Raw genomic sequence first — 18,648 nt, 5'->3', positions numbered from 1 at the left:
ATCTGCTCATTCAGATACACCGTCAGTTAACTGGTAGGTGACACACTGTGTGTACAGGCCCTTCTGGAATCCAAATTGTAACTGATTCATAATTTTGACGTGAAAAAGCATACTCGACCGTTGGTTAAACTTTCTTGTGTGACAAGAATACCGTCGGATTTGAATTGCTAATAACTACGAGACTAATAATGTGTGGCGGTTCAGTTCGGAACCGCGCTGCTGCTACGGTCGCAGGTTCGAATCCTGCCTCGGGCATGGATGTGTGTGATGTCCTTAGGTTAGTTAGGTTTAAGTAGTTCTAAGTCTAGAGGACTGATGACCTCAGATGTTAAGTCCCACAGTGCTCAGAGCCATTTCAACCATTCTGAACTAATAATGTGTAAACAATGATTGAGCTCACAATGGGTAAATCATGTCTGTGCGTGTCTGTGTTGGCTATGAAGTCACCGTTCCAGTATTGGTGCATGCACTTTATTGTTACGAATTAGCATTGTGTAAAGTTACGATTTGGTGTAGCATGAAAGCGCGTTTAGTTAGAACATTGATTCGAGCGTCATTGTGAAAAGCTTGGGGAGCACCTCTAGAATCCAAAGTGAAACAATAAAAATATTCATAGGAGTATTAGAGGAAATCGGTACTAAATCAAAAATTAGAAAATGATGAAAGATGTCGTATCATATAACTCGTAAATATGTTTGGAATTACATAAAATGCAAATCAGAGAAAAGGCAGTGGCGAAAGGAAACTAAGAAGGTTAAACGTCCAGCGCCGAGGTTAGACAGCTGTGTAGCGCCGACAAGGAAATGTAAAACTGGTGCAAAGTGATAACGTAACTGAACCATGGAGCATCCAGCGGCTAGCGACAGTTCAAACTTGTGATTTATCTATTCTGTAATAATTATAGTACTCGTTGTAAACATTGTATTAAAGAGATTGATAATTAAATTATATATTAATATAAAACACTTGTCATGATTTTATCCTGACGTTTCCATTAAATATCTATGGCGTGGATCTGAATTGCTCGCACAGAAATTTTTGTACGTTCAGATGTCCTCAACCATTCTTAGATACGTTTTCTTTTACGAAGCCTTTGGGAATGAAGTTAATATTGAAATAGGTCGATAGTTATTATTTTTAATTTCACGGGCGACCAAAACTTTTCGTTTGTGGGCGATTCTGCAGTGTACATGCGACGTAGCGCTACTCGGATGGGGGTACATGAACACCGACATGTATGCAGGCGATTAGTGTGGCTCTTGTGTATTTCCAAGGTGCGTGCGGTAAAATCGGGAAACGTGAACTGAACTATGGTGACGTTACTACCAAATGCATCCAAACAGGACTGACGTGCTGTTATTATTTTCATGCTTGCCGAAGGACAAACACCGGTAGACATACAAGGGTGAATGAAGAAAGTGTAAGGGGTAGCATTTTGTCTAAAATGTCCGTTGTGGAATGGTGCGCGGCAGGGGACCCTGTTGCTTCACGATAACGCACGTTCCCATACCCAAATGTCGCAATGCTTTAGTTACGTTTACTCAAGCGGGACACACTCGAGCTCCCGCTCTATAGTCCTGATCTCTGCCCCACGCTGTTATCACGCCGGCGGTTTCTTAAACAAGGCCTTGGAGGATCGACGATTTCTGTCGTACGAGAACGTGCACCAGACAGTTACGGACTTCTTTACTCAGCAGGACACGGTGTTTTAAAACGGGTGACGTCAACCTGTTGCGTCGGCGGGATGACTGCCTGAATGCTCATGGCGATTTTGCCAATTGGCATACCGAGTCTGGACTGTACAGCCTTCTAATGAAAACTTTTTGATTGCCTCTTCGTTTGCTCTACTATCTTTCATAAAGAGGGGCCCAACAGTGGCGCACTGTACTACGACTGTGATAAGAAGACAGGTACTTGGTCTGTGATACCTATACGATGAGCAGTCGATGATGTAGACGGCGTAGGGCAGTCACCTAACTAGTTTGGTCCCGGCTAACATTACCAGACATATGGAGCACTGATATGTTCAAACAGGAGGGTGTTGCAGACGTAACCTACAGAAGTATTCGTAACTGGTTTTAACCATTTAAGGTTTTCATAAGGTAAGGGTACCAGTGGCATGAGGGAACCTTATCACTGAAATCACTGCATCCTGTATGCTCTCTTTCGAACCTTTTTATTATTTCTGCCATTCTTACATCTAAATATAGGCTAGACAGTAGGGATGGAAGACAATCGCTATCTAACACGGTTTTTAATCCAAGCACTTCGTTCTTCGTCTTCCACTTTCAAGCTTTACAAACATTTGTATGAAATTATCTATTCTAGTTGTTATTCGTTAATCCTATAGTCAAAGGAAGCCTCCTTCTTAGGTTTATGGTAGTGCACCGTATTTTCTTGACGTCAAGAGCTAGTTGTTTGTCTTTTCACGAGGCCGATGTTGTCTCCACTTATAACCGTATACGGCAATCAACAGACAGAATTTCATCATAGTTTGCGGCTGTAATCAACACTATCAGTAACCGTCCCATTACACTCCTTAGAGCACAGCAAACATTACATTAGTGTCTGCAGCCGGCCGGTGTGGCCGTGCGGTTAAAGGCGCTGCAGTCTGGAACCGCAAGACCGCTACGGTCGCAGGTTCGAATCCTGCCTCGGGCATGGATGTTTGTGATGTCCTTAGGTTAGTTAGGTTTAACTAGTTCTAAGTTCTAGGGGACTAATGACCTCAGAAGTTGAGTCCCATAGTACTCAGAGCCATTTGAACCATTAGTGTCTGCAGGTGACTGTCCATGTAGAATGCTGCTTTGGACCGAATCTGTCAAAAACAACTTCGAAGTACTCACTAATCTGGCTACATTTGTCATAGGGACGTATTTTCTTTAGAACATACTTAATAAGAAGGTTCACGATAGTCTAGAAAATAGAATGGTGGCAGTCATTCTGGACAATGGTGTAATGGCAACGGGCATTCTGGAAAAACTTGGGCATGAGGTCGTCATTTTATTTCTTGGAAACAGGTTAATCAGAGATATTCGTATGTCAAAGATCGACGGGACACGACTTCATTCTGGTCCAGTGGTGATGGCAATCGTGTGACGTCTGCGCATGATTGTCAGACACGCATATACTTCTCTTGTTAGCACATAGCCAACTCATTAAGCATGCTCTCCCTGAAAGCTATCTCATGATATAGTCTAACCCAGATGGAATATTCTGTGCGCCACGCAGTTACAAACTGGCGTGATCAGTATCTATCACGCTGGAAACACTAAGCTATAAATATTATGGAAGTTTTTCGTTAACTTGTCAGTACACATCTACAACCAATGTGTAGTTGTTGGTAAAGCAGAGCAGCTTCTAAAAATAGTTCAGTAGTCTAAGAAGGGATCGGTTGATAGGACATGTTCTGAGGCATCGACGGATCACCAATTTAGTACTTGAGGGAAGGGTGGAGGGTAAAAATCGTAGAGGGAGACCAAGAGATGAATACACTAATCAGATTCAGAAAGTTTTAGGCTGCAGTAGGTACTGGGAGATGAAGCTTGCACAGGATAGAATAGCATGGAGAGCTGCATCAAACCATTCTCAGAACTGAAGACGACAACAACCACAACAAGTCTAAAAGTATTACATAATTACAAATAATGGTTGGAATGAGCGCAAAGCGCGTTAAAATCAGTGAAAATAATTTTGAATGGATTTGCATAGATTCTGGCTTTAACCGTGGAATGTTCACTGGTGTAATGGTTTATCGTGATGGGTATAAGTGTCCTAAATACTTCCTTAACGTGCGTTATCCAATTTTCTCCAACACAATACGCTACTTCAATTGGTCGCTTATGGTAAGTGTCTCACTTCTTTGTAAAATTCCTATTTCCCAAGTCCAATGAGGTTAGAGAGATGCATATGAAAAACAACAACGCTCTCTACCTCTATCTCATGATACCAATGAATGGTGTTACATGCATGTTTCAAAAATAACTGGAAGCCGTCCAAGTTTGCGATTCTGGTTAGGTGATAAATCAAATTTTCAGTCGTTTCGCTAACGTGAAAATAAATAATATTATGCAGGAACAAACAAAAAATTATGGAAAGTGATTGCATACAAAAATGCCATGATAAATATTGATTCAAAGAACAATAATTATTGCTTGAAGTGGACAATTATAGCAGAGGACCAAGCGAACTACATCTCTAATTAGATTCCTCATTCATACGCACTAAACTTTAAAAAGACATTTCATTTCCTAGTAGTGTCAAGAACATGGAAATGTATGCCTAGAAACATCAAATGGTGAGAAATTTGTGAATGTAGTAGTATGCGTGTATACTTGACGAACCTGGAACACAGTTCAAGGACTCACGACTAGCTGACAATATACTCACGGTTCTATAGTTGCAGGTCGTGGTGGTGGTGGGAGTAGGAAATCAACAAAATCAAGACGGTGTCAGGCATGCAGTTCAAAAAGAACTGGCAAGGAAATTCAAAAATGGTACTGGCAGGAACTTAAAGAAAATGCAAGGTGGAACAAAAAAAAGGCGAGATATTGGAAATAGCTCGCTTGTGGTATCAGCCCTTACAACGCCATTATCAGAAGTATCCATATAATCTGAAATTTGCATTATGTTGAGAAATGTAAAGATATTCACAGTACTGCAATATTTCCACGCCAAAAGTACATAAGCGCCACTCGAATTTTCCATAAATTGGCACCAGGTTTAAAAGCATTTGATTATTTATCAAAGGTACATAAGTACAATACTGGTGCAACTTCACGCTAGTGGTATAATTTATAGGTTAAGTTGTACTTTTGAATGACCACAGTGGACATTATGTACGAAGAAATGCAGAAAAGTAATGCGTCTGAATTTGTAATGTGAGAACTCTTTGTAACACCGGAAATGCTTATCCTCCTATGTCCCTCTATTGTACTATAAATTTTTTCCTTATTTTGTTACCTGAAGAAATGACATTTCTGTGTATTTATATATTGTAACTGTTTTACAATTTGTATGATATATATAATTTGTTTGTTTTATAAATATTATTTGTAATTTTACGCTGGGTCTTGCCTAGGGAAACTATGCTATCGAACGATTACATCGATAGGTTGTGTGGAGAACCAAAGTGTTCAGGATCTTGAGTAGTGTGAACTCTGCCGCGTGGAGTGCGGGCAGAGCAGAGTCTGGCTGGAGTAAGGCGGTGGAGCAGGTGTGTTGAGTGACGCTCCAGCGAGTTGCCGCGCTTTCTGGGTTTGGCAGCATGTATTTGCGCACGACTTGCTATGATAGTTTGTGGCACGGTGTCGCAGATAGGAAACATTAACTGGCACACATCAAGAGCCCGTTTCGCCCGGTGACCGTGTCGAGAAGAAGGCATGCCAACATCCAGCTTCTGCAACAGCGACAGCCGACAATAAGTGATTCTCGCCACCTCCACGATCGACGACTTCAAACCTTCAATCAACCAACAAGGAAGACTGAAAGCACGTAAAGTTTTAGAATTGTATGGCACACCTCAGCTTTTCAATCTGTTCCATTTACATCACTAAAATACGACAACTTAGCATGAACCTTTGTTGCTCCTTGTCCCAATTGCATTACCAAGCAGGGTCCCTTCCTTTTCCAAAATGAACCTGAGTGTCGTTGAAATCAAACGCCAGCATTAAAGTAATATCATTCGATTTCACTGCTTTAATTTCAAAGTTCAGTTAAAGTATTCATAGCTGGCTACAATAACCAAACAGAACTATATTTAGATTACACAAGCACAAATTAAGAGTGCGAGTTTTCTTACCATATTTTAGCTTGCCTGAGACTGCAGCTCAGCTTGGTACATACTTAATTTTACTAGTGTTAATTCTTCAAAATCATTTAATTCAAGTTCAAAGTTAAATACCTTATTTCTAAATTGCATACATTCAAGTTGCTTTTGAGATGATTGTTGAGGTAGCCCAGGACTAACCTTATTTTATTTTATTTCGTAGTGTTTCAGAAACAAAGTTCAATATTAATTTCAGTCACTAAATAAACTTTCAATTTTCCGGTTTTATTAATTCTTTTGCGAAGTTAAGTCAGAGTGTAGCGAAATTTATTACTTCTGACAAACATTCAGTTTTCACACAACACGTGTCAACTTTCAGTTTCCACGCTTTTAGTGCTAATTACATGTCCATTAACCTTTCTTTTTCAGTTATTGTAGTAGTTGTCCATAGGACTGGTGACCGTTATTTTCCCCAAATCTCAAATAGCTAATTAACGCCAGTTGATTGTTAACGTTACGACTGCGTATTTACTTTCTTTATTAACTTTACTCTTTTTCAAAATTAATTTCCACCAATTTCATTTGCAGGTTTCCTTTCATTTAGATATAACCCTTCCTCCCTCTTTGCCGACAGAATAACTTCGGTGATGATTGCTTTTCCCCATATTTCCATTAGGTACACGCGGTTTAATTTTTCACTGTCATTAAGGTCGATAAGTGAGGGGGAGTTTACATCTTCAGCCTTTTTAGATTGTTTTTTTTAACGTTCTTCATCTGTATACATATTTATTTTGTAACATAGTCACTGTGGGATGGACACATTTCTCCCAAGGTGAGACCAGTTTGTTGGAACCATCATTGTAAAACTTTTGACTTCGTTAACAGAGCGATAAACCTACCTATGGTTGCACGGCCTCAGCACTATCAAACTGAAGTCCCTGTTTAAGATTTGGAGACAGATGAAAGTAAGTTGGGCCTAGTTGGGACTGTATGGAGGATGATCAATGACAGTGAATCCAAGGGGTCGGATTGTTGCTAAATGTCACAGTGCTTGTTTGTCATTGGTATTGTAATGCTGAAGGAGAGAGATTTCGGTTGGAGGCACGTTTTCAGCAGTTAGGAATTCGATTTATGGTGTTTTTCATGTACCACCAGAGTTCCATTACGTACCGCCATGTTACACGCTACAATTCAGAGCCCTCAGAGGTAGAGGGTTGCAGTGTGCATCAGCGAATTGTGAAAGTCGACCAAGTAATGTAACGTCGACTAAGTAAAGCAATAATGACATGTAATACCACAAATGATACTGAGAACAGAATAAAAAATTCAGAGACATTGCTTTCGTGAACACCCTCATATAATATGTGGCGTAAAGCACAATGGACCCTCAAATTAAATACTTCCAAATGTAAGCCATTCTATGATGCTTGTTATGTGTAACAATGTTAATTCAGCGTGTAAAATGTCCAGAAGACACAAAAAATGCAATTTTTGTGTCATGTGTCACGCTGTTATTTCCACACCCACCCACCCTCACGCACAAACACACACACACACACACACACACACACACACACACACACACACACACACACACAATAAAAATCCATTAATAGTACTGACATCCTCATATGCACATCAATGCAATCTCCAAATATGTCATTTTTTCATGTTGACATAAATGCAAGTGCACTCTCTCAGACAAGTCAAGACTTACTGCTATGTGTATGTGCACATTCAAGGTGTTACAATTTTGATGAGGGTGAGTTTTGAATTTTTGCTGTAAGCTGCCAATGTGTGAGGCAGTTTGTTAGTTTTGTTGTAGCAGGGCCGCAGTTTGTTGCAATTTTGTTCAAATAAAGGTGATCTATGGGGCAATTTGTTATAGTTTTGCTCTACCATGACGATGTATAGTTTATTTTTTATTTGTGCTGTAACAGAGACAATGCGATAAGTTATTGCTGTAACATGTGAGTTGTCAGAACTATTCAGTACTGTATGGAACTAGTCTTATATTTTCAGAACTTGTTGAGTGATATGAGGCGGTCGTGAGGTAGTAGCGTTCTCGCTTCCCACGCCCGGGTTCCCGGGTTCGATTCCCGGCGGGGTCAGGGATTTTCTCTGCCTCGTGATGGCTGGGTGTTGTGTGCTGTCCTTAGGTTGGTTAGGTTTAAGTAGTTCTAAGTTCTAGGGGACTTATGACCACAGCAGTTGAGTCCCATAGTGCTCAGAGCCATTTGAACCATTTGATATGAGTCAGGCTGTGCTAGACTTGTGTATATGCTTGTATGGTGTAATGGTAATCACCCTGTAAAATGACCATCATTGTCCCCACTCTGTAAAATGACCTCATTCCTCACAATAAAATCAACCAAACATTCAGGGTAATAGCACTATACATAAAAGCTGTCAACTAGCGCTCAGAATACAGTTTTAAGAATCAGTAACTGACACCCACAGTAGTTGACAGTAGCTGACTCCCACTCCTCGTGTACAGTGTCAGCTACTTGTATTACAATACTGACTGACATTCAGTAGCTCACACCATCTGTCAGGCTATGGTGTTAGAATATTATTCCAGTTCTGAACACCCATTTTTTTGTTTCAGCTGGCACTGATTTGCCTGCTTAGTATACTACTTTGTTTCAGTTTTCCGATTGTAACTGGAGATGGGGAAATAAAAGGGATAGAAGATTCTCAAGTAGAAAGAATATCAAATGCTTCAAGCTTTGAAATCTGTAAAAAATTGGATGCCCATAGAAAGTGCAAAAAACTGTACTAAATTTCCAGAATAACACTTACATGTAAAGCAGGCAGTTAAAAGAGAGACTGGATCCTCGTGTATACTGGTTGAGGGACGTGAAGCTTGTTAGTTAAGAAGATCTTGGAGTGTCAAAACAATCGATTTACTGTTAGTAGAAGTCAACTAATAGAAGGTGTCCACAGACTAGTTGCGGAATGGAAGACTGATACTCCACTCACAGATGGGAAACCTGGCAAGAAGTGGATAGAATTATTTTGAAAAGGCATCCAGACTTTACAAAAACAATTCAGAGGAAGTGACCCCATCGACATGCAGTGTTACTGATAAAAGGCCACATAAGGAGCGTGAATATATTACTACTACTGCTATTCCGTTTGGTAAAACGTACAGAATGTACAAAAAATGCTAAAAAATAAATATTGTTGTTCTTTTATTTGTGTATTCGTATATCCATAAATCAGTAACCCATTTTTACAACAAAGGTTGTTTCTTGCATCCGTTTTTTATTTCACCTATTGAGAACAGAATAAACCACACTTACAAATTACTGTAAATGCAGTGTATGGAGCTCACATGTTTTTGTAAACATAGTGCTATATGGAGCAATTCCTTACGGTTTTGCTGTAAAATGGTGATGCTGGGGGAATTCGTAGTAGTTGTTACCTTTTTGCTTTAACATGGAATAATCTGTTAGAATGTGGCTACAAAACGGCGATGAATAGGGCAAAGTGTCACATAGTCTCCACTCTGAGATACCAGAAGATGACAAAATTTTTGTACTGCAGGATAAAGTTAATACTCTGGCATTAGATGACAACAGTATACGACTGACTTCGAAAGTTAGTAGTTAAACGAACAGCAACCTTCTTTTCTTATCTTTATAAATGGGCATACTGTTCTGTATGCCTATTTCATATAAATATCATATAGTTTCCAATGTGTAATAGCAAGATTTAACATTACCAGCAGCACGTGACAAATATTTTGAGCTACAAAATGAAGTTAATACCCTAACGTGGATTCCACAATAATGTCTGACTGACTTTGATATCGACTTTATAGATGGGTTTTTGACAAATGTAAATGTGGGAATAATTTAAGTACTTGTATAACTCCCACTGATACGTGCGCTTCAAGCTGTAAGTTAGATCAGCAATAGTGTTCATGTGTGTTGGTTTGTTTAACATGTGGTACAAAGGTCGAATTATACTTGTCAATTAATCAATAATTTATTTCAATAGTGTCAGTTAGGAAACTACGTGTGTTTCCATAAGTAATAGAAACGATGTAGACGCGAAAATATTTAATCTGAGGGTCCATTGTGCCTGCACAGTGTGGTACAGATATAAAATTTTTGTCGCCATCAAGTCCTAATTAACCTCTAAGTTTTATCAGTAGTGTCAATATGAACATGATGTTATTTTTTAAAATGTTATAGAACAGTTAAGTAACAACAGCAGTTATACTCAAAATATTTATGGATAATTTTATCTTGGTGCAAGATCGTCTTTTCCAGATATCGACCTTCCTTCTCTGTCCTTGTTCCACGATTGTTTTTAGTCATATTTCATTTCTGCCTTGTTCCACTATTATTTTTAGTCCATGTTTTATGTAAACATTTTATATGCCATACGTCATGAAGGTCTCCCTGTGTACAACGAAAATACGTAGTTTATGTGATACATTACAATAGAGATCTTATCAGAACATTTCCTTCGTATCCTAAAATTGTGCTCGATTAGTTTGTTTGCTTTTGGCTACTTTCTATTAATTTAAATCGCATATTTAGAAGCATTACTATTAAATTTTGGGATTAGTTAGAAAATAATTTTCAAACGTTATAGAGAGCATTGGACCATAGTTCCGTGCAGTGAATGTAGCAGCCATCCTCGAAAGTTTTTTTTTTTTTGTACACAACCTCTAGTAGGCCTAGATGAAATGAGGCAATAACTAAAACTAGTATGTCAGTAACATAAATAAAATTTTTCTAGTGTTGATTCTTGGTGAGTTACATACAACACTGAAAAACAAGTAAGAAAGTTGGAGTTCGTAGTTCACTCTTTGAATTATGAGCTACATAGCTTCAGATCTAAGTGCTAGAGCCCGTATTGTATTTCGACAGATGTTTTAGACGTGAAGATCCCGTTTAACACTTGACTTCAACATTTTACGTCAGTTGCTGACGTATTGTTTCACAAGATGAGGAAAATAGCATTCACATAAACATTTTGTTGCTGATGAAGTTGAAGTATTTTTGCAGACATTTTGGACATTAGAAAAAGATTGGGATGCTTGAGACGGATCATAGAACAATTTAGACATGGGAATATTTAATTTGAGGGTTCATTCTGTGTTACACAAAATATAGGCCTAAAACTTTGAAGTTGGTTTCTTGAAGACATTCACGATGATAGCATTCTTCAAGTCATTAGTTACTTCTTGAGATTACCAAATTAAGAGTGTCAGTGTAAAATGTCTAGTCTTCAAGGGTATACCTCCATTTTGTATCAATTCCAGAAGAATGTCATAAGGATCAGAACCCTTTCTTGATTTTTGCGTTTGACAACTCCAGGAAAAATGCGTAGAGCAACAGAATCTTTTACATGTAGTTTTATATGGCCTGGAGAAAACCTATGATTCAATGTATATATCTGTCATGCGGAAGGTTCTAAGATGCTTTGGAAGATCTGTGAAACTGGTTCGAACTCTTCATTACGGCATGTCTGGGCAGGCTCTTTACGGTGACTCCACATCGGATTCGTTTCCAATCACTCGAGTTACCTGGGTGACAGAAATACAGTATGCTGATGACGCAGAGACTCTTCCTTTAACACCGACAGAGTTACAACAATCAGTCAACTGCTTTTAAACTGCACGTGGTCGTTGTGATCTTACCATCAATGCTGGAGAAACGAAGGTACTCGCGCAATTTGACTCGGGAAATACCATCCCTAAGTTCAATATCTCCATCCTAGACACAGCAGTGGAGCAGGGTGAGCACTTTTCATATCTTGAAAGCATCTCGTCTAAAGGGTGTATCTGCGAACAAGATGTTACAAGTACTAGGGACGCCCATGCAGCGTTTCGACGGTTAATACACAGTCTTCATGCATAAGGATCTAAAGCTGCACACTAAACTCATGGTGTACAAATCTGTTGTCATTTCTGTGCTCACGAATGGCTGTGAAACTTGGACACTCTCTCACTGTGATATCAACAAACTTGAGCGCTTCCACCAACAAAAAGTGAGATACATTTTGAACACTAAGTGAGAGGACCATGAGACTCACACTGTGGTTCTCGAGAAAGCATATCTAAACAACATTCAGGCAACCATCATCGTTCATGAACTGAGATGGTTAGGCCTTGTTCATCGCTTAAGTAGTGCAAGGCTTCCCCGCCAAATCCTTTATCGTGGACTCTACCCTCACAGTAGACCTCATTGAGCCCCTCTCAACGGTTTAAGGACCAGCAAAAAAAGTATCATGAAGGTGACTGGCATAGACATACTAACACGGGAAGAATGTACCGCTTACTGTGGAGGAACACTACGTCCAGCACCGTCAACTTGTTTGAAGGAGAACGCTGCAGAAACAAAGAGGCCAAGTGACAAGCAGGAAAGCTCCTTCAGTTACAACCTCACCCTCCTCCAACCACTCAGTGCGATTTGTGTGGATGCATGTGTTATGCCAGGATTGGTTTGTTCAACCATCGGAAACACGTTCATAAGTTGAGTTGAAATACTCATTCTCTGCAGGAAGAAGCTATGCAAACCCGGAATCGAATTGGAGCCAACGACGACGACGAGACCTAAAACGCAAACAACATTTACCTGTTTACGATGTGATTTTCAGCCACATGTTTGTAGCTTTTACGCATGAAAATATCACTACAACTGTTAATTTGAGAATCTACAGCCACGTTTTGCCATTTATGCACCAATATATATACATACCGAAGTGACAAAAGTCATAGGATAGCAATATGTACAAGTACAGATGGCGGTAGTATCGTGCACATAAGGTATAAAGGGGCAGTCCATTGATAGAGCTGTCATGTGTACTCAGGTGATGCATGAGGAAAGGTGTCCAACGTGATTACAGCTACGAGACAGGAATTAACAGACTATCAATGGGGAATGGTTGTCGGGGCTAGATGCATGGGACATTCCATTTCGGAAAACGTTACGGAATTCAATTTTCTGAATTCCTCAGTGTCAAGGTTGTGTCAAGAACGCCACATTTTAAGCATAAGCTTTCCCCACAGACATTGCAGTGGATGATAGCCTTCACTTCACAACCGATAGCAACGGAGCTTGCACAGAGTTGTCAGTACTAACAGACAAGCAGCACTCTGTGCAATAACTACAGAAATCAATACGGGACATACAACGAATGTATCCATTATCACAGTATGGTGAGATTTTTGAAATTTTTGAAGACATATTCAGCGATCTTAAAAGTGGTTAAAATTAAAATTTCAAACATTCTTGATCGCAATCTTGTTCAAATATTTTTTATTGGAGTGAGTGACCGGTTTCGACTCTATGAAAGTCATCTTCAGACTCCAGAGCGGTGGATGGACACTGCTAGATGAGTTCTGACGACCCTCTACGCTCGTGTAACTGCTCACGAGCGTCGAGGGTCGTCAGAGCTCATCTAGCAGTGTCCATCCACCGCTCTGGAGTCTGAAGATGACTCTTTCATAGAGTCTAAACCGGTCACTCACTCCTATAAAAAATATTTTAACAAGATTGCGATCAAGACTGTTTTAAATTTTAATTTTAACAGAACGGTGAATTGGCATTAATGGGTTACGGCAGCAAACAACGGATGTGACTACCTTTGTTAACAGCACGACATCACCTACAGCGCCTCTTCTGTGCTCATGTCTGTATCGGTTGGACCCTAAACGACTGGAAAACCGTGACCTGATCAGGAGAGCCCCGATTTCATTGGTAAGAACTGATGGTAGGGTTCGAGTCTGGCACCAATCCCATGAAGCATTGGATCCAAGTTGTCAACAAGGCAATGTGCAAGTTGGTGGTGGCTCCAGAATGGCGCGGACTGTGTTTACATGGAATGGGCTGGGCTGTCTGGTTCAAGTGAACCAATCATTGACTGGAAATTGTTATGTTCAACTACTTGGAGACCATTTGCAGCCATTCATGGACTTCATGTTTCCAAAGAACGATAACATTTTTGTGGACAAATCATCATGCCACCAGGCCACAATTGTTCAAGACCGGTTTGAAAAACATTCTGGACAGCTCGAGCATATGATAGAGGACCCATCGAACATTTATGGGAAATAATCAAGACATCATTTCATGCACAAAATCCTGCACCTTCAACACATTCGCAATTATGGATGGCTATAGATGTAGCCTGGCTCAACGTTTCTGCATGGGACTTCCAACGTGTTGAGAAGTACACACTATGTTGAGTTGTGAACTACACTGGGAAAAAGGGAATCTGACATGTGTGTGTGTGTGTGTGTGTTTGTGTGTGTATGTTGTTTTTGCACGCAATTTAGACAATTAATGAGCACTGGGACATTTGTTAAGCATCATAGAACAATTTAGATGTGGAAGTCTTTAATTTGAGAGTCCACTGTGCTTTACAGCAAGGGCAGTACAGAGATCGAATTATGGTCATTCAGAAGTGTTCCTTAACATATAAATTACATAACTAGTGACAATTTTTTTGTTATTGTTAATATCAATATGTACTTTTGATAAATAAATGTACTCCTTTAAATATTACAGCAAATTACACATAATTCAGGTGAGGCTTATGTATTGTTGGTATGGAAACATAGCTTTATTATCAATATCTTTACATATTTTTGAGCATAATACAAATTTCAGATTGTCTGAATTCTTTTGATCATGGCATCATAATGACATAAGTGAGCTAATTCCACCACCTTAAATGTTTAAAAAGATTTTGTGTTTTTAACTTTTTTAAATTCCTGTCATCTTGCATTTTTAATTTCCTGTCATCGCAGTCTTGCGTTTTGTAATATCCACACAGTACCATTTCGGATTTTTTATTTTCCTGCCATCCACCATAACGAATTTTTAAATTTGTTACCACTGTGAGTGCTTGCAGCGTTTGTGACTGCAGCGCCAAATATCACCAGGTGCTTGATCTGTGCTCCAGGCTTGGCGTTGTTCTACTAATAAATCTGTTAGTTCTACCAACTGAGAATATGCTAATTTATAATTTCTGTTATATAATAAACCTTTTGAGGGGTGCACTTAGTAGCGTTACTGCTTGTCTTCATTCAGTCATAGTATGTGAGCACTGTCTGTGCTATTTTCATTCTAAACACATGTTGGCTGCATATTTAGTTGACTGTTCACAGTTCAAACCAGTCATCAGCGTCATGTCCACTGCAGGAAAACATAACACAAACTTTGACAAGTGTAGCAAGCAATTAAGGTCGTGTGACTTCTGAAATTTTCCCGGCGTATTTCTTCTTCTAATAATTTCCGGGTATGCAGCCGGATCCCGTCGACATTCTGCCACGATATTTCGGCCCAGAGACGTCCGGCCATCATCAGGTGAGTACACAACTACTGAAGAGCCCAGGTGCAGTCGCGGTATTTATGCGCGAGATTCGGCATAAATACCGCGACTGCACCTGGGCTCTTCAGTAGTTGTGTACTCACCTGATGATGGCCGGACGTCTCTGGGCCGAAATATCGTGGCAGAATGTCGACGGGATCCGGCTGCATACCCGGAAATTATTAGAAGAAAAAATTAAGGTCGTCTTTTGCAATATACAAAAATAGCAAATGCTCTTTACAACCAGATTACAGTGAGAATTTTGGCTGTTTCAGCTGTACAGAGGTGCTGGTTGTATTGAATAGTTTAGCAATCAGCGGTATCTGATTGATAAGTTCATTTCTTATTTCTTTTTGAGTCATCAGTCTTGTGACTGGTTTGATATAGCCCACAACGAATTCCTCTCCTGTGCTAACCTCTTCATCTGAGAGTGGTACTTGCAAACAATGTCCTCAGTTACTTGATGGATATATTCCAATCTCTGTCTTCCTCTACAGTTTTTACCCTCTACACTTCCCTCTGTTACCATGGTACTTATCCCCTGATGTCTTAACAGATGTCCTTTCATTCAGTCCCTTCTTCTTATCAGTGTTTTCCATGTATTTCTTTCCTCTCCAATTCTACACTGAACCTTCTAATTCCCTACCATATCAGTCCACCTAATTTTCAACATTCATCTGTAGCACCACATCTCAAATGCTTAGGTTCTCTCCTGTTATCGTTTACCACAGTTCAATTACTTGTTACAAACGTGATGCAATTACTTGTTGATAAACAAGCAGATTAATACCAGCCTCAGTAAGGAAGAAGCATTCGTTAGAAATTTGCCAGGTCTGCAAGGGACGCTTCAAGCAAACTGATTTGAAAAAAGGCATCACTGTAATTTTACTGACAGATTTTGATGACCTGCACTTTCTGTCTTCCATTTAAATTATTGATCTGATATTACAGTGACAGTAGTGTTTCACAATATTAAGAATACAATGCTTATTTCACAATTTGGGACCTATGTGAGCAAGTGCAAAACTGAGCAAACAAAATGGTGCACATAAATCCATGCCTTGTTTCTGTAATGGCGACAAACTTGGGTAAGTATAAGACATTTACCAAAACTGTCACTGTGAAATATCATTGTGACACAAGAATTCGGTTTATAGATTCTTCCAACTTTTTGGTGTGCTCTCTAGAAATAAATGTATCTCATATTTGAAACCTGATGGGTTGAAAACAACAAGTAAGCGTTTTACCGATATCAAACAGTTTAATTTGTTTAATAAGAAAGCTATGTTTCCATATGATGTGCAAATTGAGGAATCCGTTTTCATGGAGGACCAGTTGCTGTCAATTGAAACGTTCAAAAGCTTTCTGACTGGTGAAAAAAGTATCAAAAACTATTAACTCTACATAACGTTCAGGTTGTGCTGTTTATTTGAATGCAAGGCATTTGGAGATTACTCTGACGTATACTTGCAATCCGGTATCTTGTTATTGGCTGATCTCCTATAAAATTTTCGTGCACTTTAAAAGTGTACGAACTGGATCCAGCCCGTTATGTGAATTCATCTGATTTAAAATGTAGCCTACAGATTTAAAATCGTGACTTATTAAAGCGTAGAACAATCACAATATGTTGAGCATCGTATCAGCAGTGATACTGTCCACTGTTCGCATGGACAAGAGGTTGTCCTGATTATAATGGAAATAACGATTAATCTTATGTACACTGATGTTAACTGTCTTTATGGCGAGACATTGGTGCAACACCGGCCCATCTCTGACTTTGCATGGCTGCCTGTAGACAGTTTTGATGTAATGAACATACCACATGATTCAGACAAAGCTTACATTTAAAATTAGATCTCGAGTATTCAGAAAATATCCATGAACTTCACTCAGATATACCATTACGCTCAGAGAAAGTGGTGTTGCTATCATGTATCAACAAGCCAGTAGTTCAAAGAAGCTGATTTCGAAATTATATGATAAAAATTTATGTAAATCACTACAGAAATTGAAAGCAGTATCTGAATAATAATCTCATTCTAAACAAAACTCTCCTGATGTTATCGTTCTGTAAAACTCCCTGGCTCAAATTGTATGTCGTATTAACGCTGAGAAACTTATAAACAGAAAAAACAAATTCGAAGAAACATTTCAAAACTCAAGTATAACACTGTTTATGTAAAAAACTAGATATAATGATGTGAAGCTGGTAACAAATTGAGAATGTAGATACAGAGTTTGCAACACTGAATTTCAAGTGCAGTGTCGATTTAAGGAAATATGGTTGTAGTTGAATTAATATGGCTTAACAATATTTTTGAGAAACCTATAGTTGTTGGAATGACTATTTTAAATATTTCTAAAACTCTTCTTATAGGTTTGCATTGTGGGTATATGTTAAAGAAATCTGAGGCAGAACGTTACATGGGCACCAATACCTTAATATATCGTATATTTGTGATGTTATTAAAGCTGACGAATGTAGGTGATTTGACACATGGAGTAGTTGTCCCAATAATAACTTTTGTAACATCATGTGCTTCAATAAAAAGAATGTAGGTTTGATGAAAGATAAATCATTTGGTGACATTAGCACAGAATTCGTAGGACCAAGAACAAAACTGCACACTGTCAAAATTCAGAGGAATGGAACAATCATCAGTTATGTAATCAAGCATTAATGGTTACTGAGAATGTGTAATAAAGAATGTTGATGAACCAAGTGTTCAGTACACATTTCGAAACCAGTTACATACAGTTTCTTCTATAAAACAATGTAAATTGGCGTTACTAGAGAAAGATGATAAACAATCCATACTCAATGATAAAGTGACCACTATAGCGTAGTGACACATAGCTAGTCATCAGTTGTGAGCACAACAGAAGGTGTTTGGCGATCAAATTATGTTCATGAAAGTAATGTACTAAAATTGTATCCTGCTGATTGCAGATGTAATGCACTGAATTCTTAAGCTAATGTAATAGATATAGAATGAATGTAAACCGACATTATAACCTGTATGTCGTAGCTGAAATTCTAATGCACTGTTTTTAGATGTTTCATCACCATGTAACAAAAAATTCCCATAATTTATTAATCGACATATTATACTCCTAGTGATCATGCCTGTCTGAAACTGAGTGACAGACAAAATATTTCATTTGTTTCATACAGGTATACAGAACCCCAGTGCTTGATTTGTAAAAAAAATGAGGATCCAGTACTATGGCCTTTTGGGGGTGTTTTTGAATTTTATACTTCTTAAAACTGTATTTTTCTGAGCATTTTAAAAGTGTGAATACAACATCTGTACTAATAAAACATAAAGTTCTGTCGTACCACATCTCAAAATTGCGATTCTGGTGTTTTTCGTCTGAGGTACCAGTATGGGGTACAGGTGTGTACTGTCACAAATAAGCACTGCAGATGAGTAAACTATATTATGTGATAACTTTCAGAGAGTACATATGTAGTGTCTTGACTGTGTGGAGATAACTATTGTATTTGCTCAGCAGACAATCACATGCAGATGTTACACAAT

This window comes from Schistocerca cancellata, chromosome 5 (assembly GCF_023864275.1).
Source record: "Schistocerca cancellata isolate TAMUIC-IGC-003103 chromosome 5, iqSchCanc2.1, whole genome shotgun sequence".
Taxonomy (NCBI): domain Eukaryota; kingdom Metazoa; phylum Arthropoda; class Insecta; order Orthoptera; family Acrididae; genus Schistocerca; species Schistocerca cancellata.
The sequence above is the reverse complement of the archived record's forward strand: the minus strand, read 5'-3'. Positions refer to the sequence as shown.